Genomic DNA, 6000 nt, shown 5'->3' with positions numbered 1-6000 from the left:
AAAAAGAAATACAATAGCTAATTGAGTGAACAAGTGAACAAGCAATTCACAAAATGTGAATGCAAATTGCCAAAAAGGTATGGGAAACATGCTGAACATCATTACTGGTCAAGTAAATGAAATGAAATTAAAATGACAGTGCAGTGCCTTTCAATGTAGGAGAAATATTGATAGTTTTCAATGATGATGAAATTTCTATTTGGCCATGTAACACTCTCATTTCCTGCTGATAGTATGAATACTACAATTCCACAAAGAAACTGGTAGTGTCCATATAAAATAATAACTATGTCTGGTATTTGAACCATAAATCCCTCCGTTAGAAATGTAGATGACAAATATAAATAACAAGGTAAATATTACATATATGTCCATATTATATATGGAAAATAAGAATAAAAGAAATAACTTGAATATCCAACTCTAGAAGAAACACACTTTTTCTTTTTTTCTGTGAAATATACAGGAAATTGATGGACTGGATTCCATAATCATGGACTGACCTGGAGAGAACTATTGTATGCAGTCATTATTAGGTGGGGGAAAAAAAAACAAGTTGAAGATCAACATGCAGTTATGAAAATTAAGAAAAAAGGCAAAATGTATGTAATGAATAAAATGTGCATGTGCATGCAGTTGTAAAAGCATGGAACATTTAAAGGATGCACAGCAAGCTGTTGACATTGATTACTTCGACGAGAGTTGCACTGGAGATAGGAAAGGAGAGGTTCTATTCAAACACATTTTAATTGCAGCCTAATCTCCCTTGAGTCTTACTTGGGATCCATTTGGATGGACCATTTTCATCTTCTGATATATTGCTGCCTTGCCCATCTCACTTTATTTATTGGGTGATCTGATGGGACCCAGGACATCAGGGCAGTCCTGGATACATAATTATTTTGTGTCTCTTGTGCTAAAATTTCTTTTTTATTAGGGCCCACAAACAGACCACGAGCTCTTTCTCAAAAGCCATAACATTCTTGTTGCCAATGACATTGGCTGGCTTCAAGAACTACATGATTCTCCCACTGAGGCTTGTGATAAGCTCCACCTTGCTTCTTACCCCATGAATATAACTTTGATCATAAAGTCTGTTGTACTGTACCCGGACCTGCTGCAAAGCCTTTTCCTGATCTGCATCCCACGTTTCTTCTGTTAAGTGTTTATTTGTTTTCTGAGAGAGAGAGAGACAGACAGACAGACAGAGTGAGAGCCGGAGAGGGGCGGAGAAAGAGGGAGACATAGAATCCAAATCAGGCTCCAGGCTCTGAGCTAGCAGCACAGAGCTCAAAGCAGGGCTCGAACTATGAGCTGCGAGATCCTGATCTGAGCAGAAGTCGGATACTTAACCCACTGAGCCATCCAGGTGCCTCTGCATCCCACTTTTCTAAGTCAGATATAATTCTTGTTTTTGTTTCTCTGTAGGTGATGTGTCTATTTGACTCTGCCTGCTTTCAAGATTTTTTCTCTATTTTCGATTTTCTGTACCTTGAAAATTGTATGCTAGGCATAGTGTTTGCTAGTATTTATTCTGGTTGGTGTCCTCTGAACTCCCTGGATCAGTGGTTTGGTGTCTAACTTTAATTTGGGGAAAATAGTCATTGTTTCAAATATTTCTTCCCTTCCTTTCTCTCTTTCTTCTTCTGATAGTCCCATGATATATATGTTAGACCTTACTTAGCTATTTGGCTCTGTCCTCTCTCTCTCTCTCTCTTTTTTTTTTTGTCTTTATTCTCTTTCCTTTTTTAGTTTTTGAGGTTTTCATTTCTATATCCTCAGACTCTTTGATTCTTTTCTCAGCTGCATCCAGTCCAATGAGCCCAACAAAGGCATTCTTCATTTTGGTTGCAGTGTTTTTAATCGCCAGCAATTTAATCACAGCTGATTTAAATTCCTGGTCTGATAATTCCTACATCTCTACCATGTCTGATTCTGGATCTGGCTCTGTCTCTTCATATCATGTTTTTGCCTTTTTGTATCTTTCTTGTTATTTTTTTCTTGCTAGCCAGCTAGTGTACATAAGCCTTTAGCAATGTAGTGGTAAGGTGTGGAGGGAGGGGAGCATTCTGTAGTCATCCGATTAGGTCAGGCTTTTGGTGTAGTTGTACCTCTGGACTGTGAACTTCAACAGTGTTTCTCAGTGTTTTTTTCTCCCCCGTAAATTGGGACAGGATGACTAGAGTGGACCAGAGTGGGTTATTTCCTTCCTCTACGTGGAAGGCTACAGGAGACTGAAGTTGGCCATTTCTCTTCACCCTGATCAGGATCTGATGGCACCCCAGCAGGGTACTGTCTGGTTGACTAGTTTCTCCTGAGGGCAGCCTTTGTTAAGAAGTACAGAGCTCTCTGATGGATTTGAGAATGGTTCCTCCTCTCCCCTGATGGAAACAAAAGGAGATTTTTCTCTTACATTTACTATGGGCATGTGGTCAAGACTCTGAAGGTAAATCTCACTCCATTGCTCAGTTCAGGTTTTCAAGGAACTGGTTCTCATGGCAGTTTCCTCTTGTGGGTAAACTGTGACTGTCTGCTTTCACCTGTGTGTCTCTCCAATCTTGGGACAGTGGCTTGCCCTGTGTCCTCCCCTCTCTTACAGACCCAAGAAGAGTTCTTCATTCATCTGTATTTTTAACTTTTTACTTACTAGGACAGAGTGGTGACTTCTAAGATCCTTGCATGCAGAACTAGAAACCCACAGTCCCTTCATGGTTTTTGCAATAATGTTCTCTCTGCCTGAGATACTCATCTTCCAAAATATGCCTGAAGCACTCCACACCTTTCTGCCTTGACCAAAGATCATTTTCTCAATGGTGTTTAACTTATTTAACACTGAATTTGTTACCATCTCTACCCGACCAAGAAATTTAGATTCTCTTTACTCCGGTCTAACCTTCTCTGTTATCCATAAAATTTATCACCTTCCAACCTGTAACACATGTAAATTTATTTTTTTAATTTATTGTTTATTATCTTCTCTCATTAAAATGTAAGCTTCATGTGCACTTGTTAATTTATTAAACTGGTACATCTCAACCACTATTTGGACCTATTGTATGTTTGATATTTATTCAATGGTCAGATGGTGTGGCTTTATGAGAAAAAAAGTCTGACTCATGTGATAGGTGGGTAATCTCACCATTGTTTGGTCATTACACATTCTTTTTTTTTATGTTTACTTATTTTGAGACAGAGAGAGAGCATGGGAAGGGGAGAGAGAGAGAGGGAGACAGAGGATCTGAAGTAGGCTCTGCACTGTCAGGGAAGGATGAGAGGATCAGACTCACGAAGTATGAGATCATGACCTGAGCCGAAGTTGGACGCTTAAAGGACTGAGCCACCCAGGTACCAGAGTCATTATACAATCTTATGCTATTCTTTTGATGGCTATCAGGTGCCAATAGTCTCTAGATGTTTCAGAGTCTAATACAGGTGAGTATTTGTACCTATCTTCAGATGATGGGAAAGTCTTAGAACAATTTAATTTCATTCAACCCACTGTTGATTTGAATGTTTATTGTTTTCATTTAATCAGTTTTCTATGAAGGACATTATGTTTAGTTTCTATTAGTTAATATCTCTATAGTTACTCACATCTGAATTTTTCCATTGAAATACATACCTCTCTTCATCCCTGAGATTCCATAAGTAATGTAGTATTCCTTCTGACTAATGAAATGATTAGTATTATCTCTAGTTCAGTCTACACGTGAAAACTTTTCTTAGATTTTCCTTGTTTGAATACACCTTTATTTCACCTCCATAGTTTCACCTACTGTAGAGTTCTCAGGTGCTACTTTTTTCAGCACTTTAAAGTTATTCTATCTTCTTCCATTTTTTTTATTTGTGTTAATAACTCAGATATCGGTCTCATTGCTCCTTCAAAATAATTTTTCCTTTTTCGTACTGAGTGAATTTCAGATTTTCTTTTTCTTTAGTTTTTGTACTTTGAATATGACGTTCTGAAGTGTGTTTTTCTTTATAGGTATATGAAATTTAATATTGTGGGTTTTTTAAAGAATTTTCCAGGTGCTCTGATTTCTAACTACATATGGATTAGAACTTGTATGAAATTTAGTCTGTAAAGCTCTGCTCTGGGACATCACCTAACATCAATATTTTCAACGAATAAAATATGGCAGATTTCATTAATGATCAGAAATGTTTTAATGGGGTTTTGACCCCTGAGAGTATGTGGCTTGTATAAAAGTGTACCTGAAAGTGGTGTCTGGGACTCTACCCACAACTGAGAACCTTCCCCCGTCATTCTGAATAAACTTAAAACAGGATATTTCCAAGTTGTGTGTAGTTAGTTTTTTGTTACATATTTGATTTTTTCACATTTAGCTCCAGTCACCCAAAACAACCTATACCAACTTTCAGGGATAGTTTCTGAATTGTGAGCTTCTGTCTCTTAGAAGCCGGTGCTTCTTACTCAGTAGAACTCTGTTTTGCTTTTCAAAGATGATCCCAAGATGACAGAATATTTTTGTTTTCAGAAGCCTTCCTTGAGGGAAAAATCCACTGTGAGGTGATAGTGGCTCAAACTCTAACATCCATGTCATGTAATTTCTTCTCTATTGTTGTAGAGTCATGAGGTTAAGGGTTCTTCATAGATCAGGTGTCAATGTATTCAAATATGCACTTCATATTGTGCCAAATGAGAGTCAGAAAATGACAAGGAATTATTTTATCTGTTAAAAGACCCTGGTTAATCAGGACAAATATAAACAATGATACTTCGCTAATTCTACATTGGAGACACTTGATTTTTCTTGCCTAAGGTCAGAAGTTTAAACATTTTGGTAGAAATTGGAAGCAGTTATGAGGGGCAAATAAAGGATGTTACCAAAGAGGTAAGTTTCCTGAATTTGTATAGGCCAAATCCATGGAATGATATTAATTATGATTTTATGGCCAAAATGGTTTTTTTTAATTCTCCAATACGAAGCTTCTTTCAAATATTTTTGTGCATGCTTCTTGCTAAACATAAAATTTACATGATTCTTAAACCTGAATAGCAGGTCTTTTTGAGTTACCAAAATGTGCATTCCGTTTCCCCCATTTTAATGAAAATCTACTGATGTGACATGACTGGTATTCCACTACCAATGGTTTTTTGACATATACTTTTAAAAAATAAATTATTTGTAAATTCCACTTTACTATTTTCCTGCAATTACATGAATCCATTCATGAGCAAATAAAAATATTATTTGCAATGAATCATGCTTTCTTTGGAAGCTTAGATTTGTGTAAGAAATGTCATTAAGTGACATTCATCCATAAAGATATGATTTTAAAACCTCTTTCTTGCCAGCTAGGAATTGAAGAGGCCATCTCCTGATGTAGTAAGAGTGCTCAGTGAATAAGTGGCTAAGTATTTTAAAATGCTGTTTCTGGATCAGTTGGAACTACAAATATGACTCAAAGTAAATAGCTGGGAATATTAGGATAAGGTATTATCTTTTATTTATCAAAGTAGCAGTACCAGCTATATCACTCTACCTCTTGGCTGAATCTCAGGGATTAAATGGTGGATGCAAAAAGGATTAAGCGGCAGTGAATTGAAGTTGGTGGGATAAGATGGGACGTCAACAATCAGAAGCCACTTCAAGCTAGACCACCCCTACCAACACCTGTATTATTCCTGCTGAACTACATGTACATTTTCTAGAGAAGTGAAGTTATAAGGTACAGAAGTTAAGACATGGTTAAAATAGTAGATTTGCATGTACATTTGAACTTTGAATAACATGGATTTGAACTGCATGGCCCACCTATATGCATATTTTTTGGATAAAAATAGTACAGTACTATAGTTGTATTTTTTCTTGCTTATGATTTTCTTTTTAAATGTTTATTTATTTTTGAGAGAGAGAGAATGAGCGGGGGAAGAGCAGAGAGAGGGAGGGACACAGGGCCTGAAGTAGGCTCTACGCTGACAGCAGCAAGCCCAATGCGAAGCTTGAACTCAAACCGCAAGATCATGACCTGAGC

The sequence above is a fragment of the Panthera pardus genome, unplaced genomic scaffold (assembly GCF_024362965.1).
Source record: "Panthera pardus isolate Hobbes unplaced genomic scaffold, ASM2436296v1 HiC_scaffold_148, whole genome shotgun sequence".
In the NCBI taxonomy this organism is placed as follows: domain Eukaryota; kingdom Metazoa; phylum Chordata; class Mammalia; order Carnivora; family Felidae; genus Panthera; species Panthera pardus.
This window is presented reverse-complemented; position numbering follows the sequence as displayed.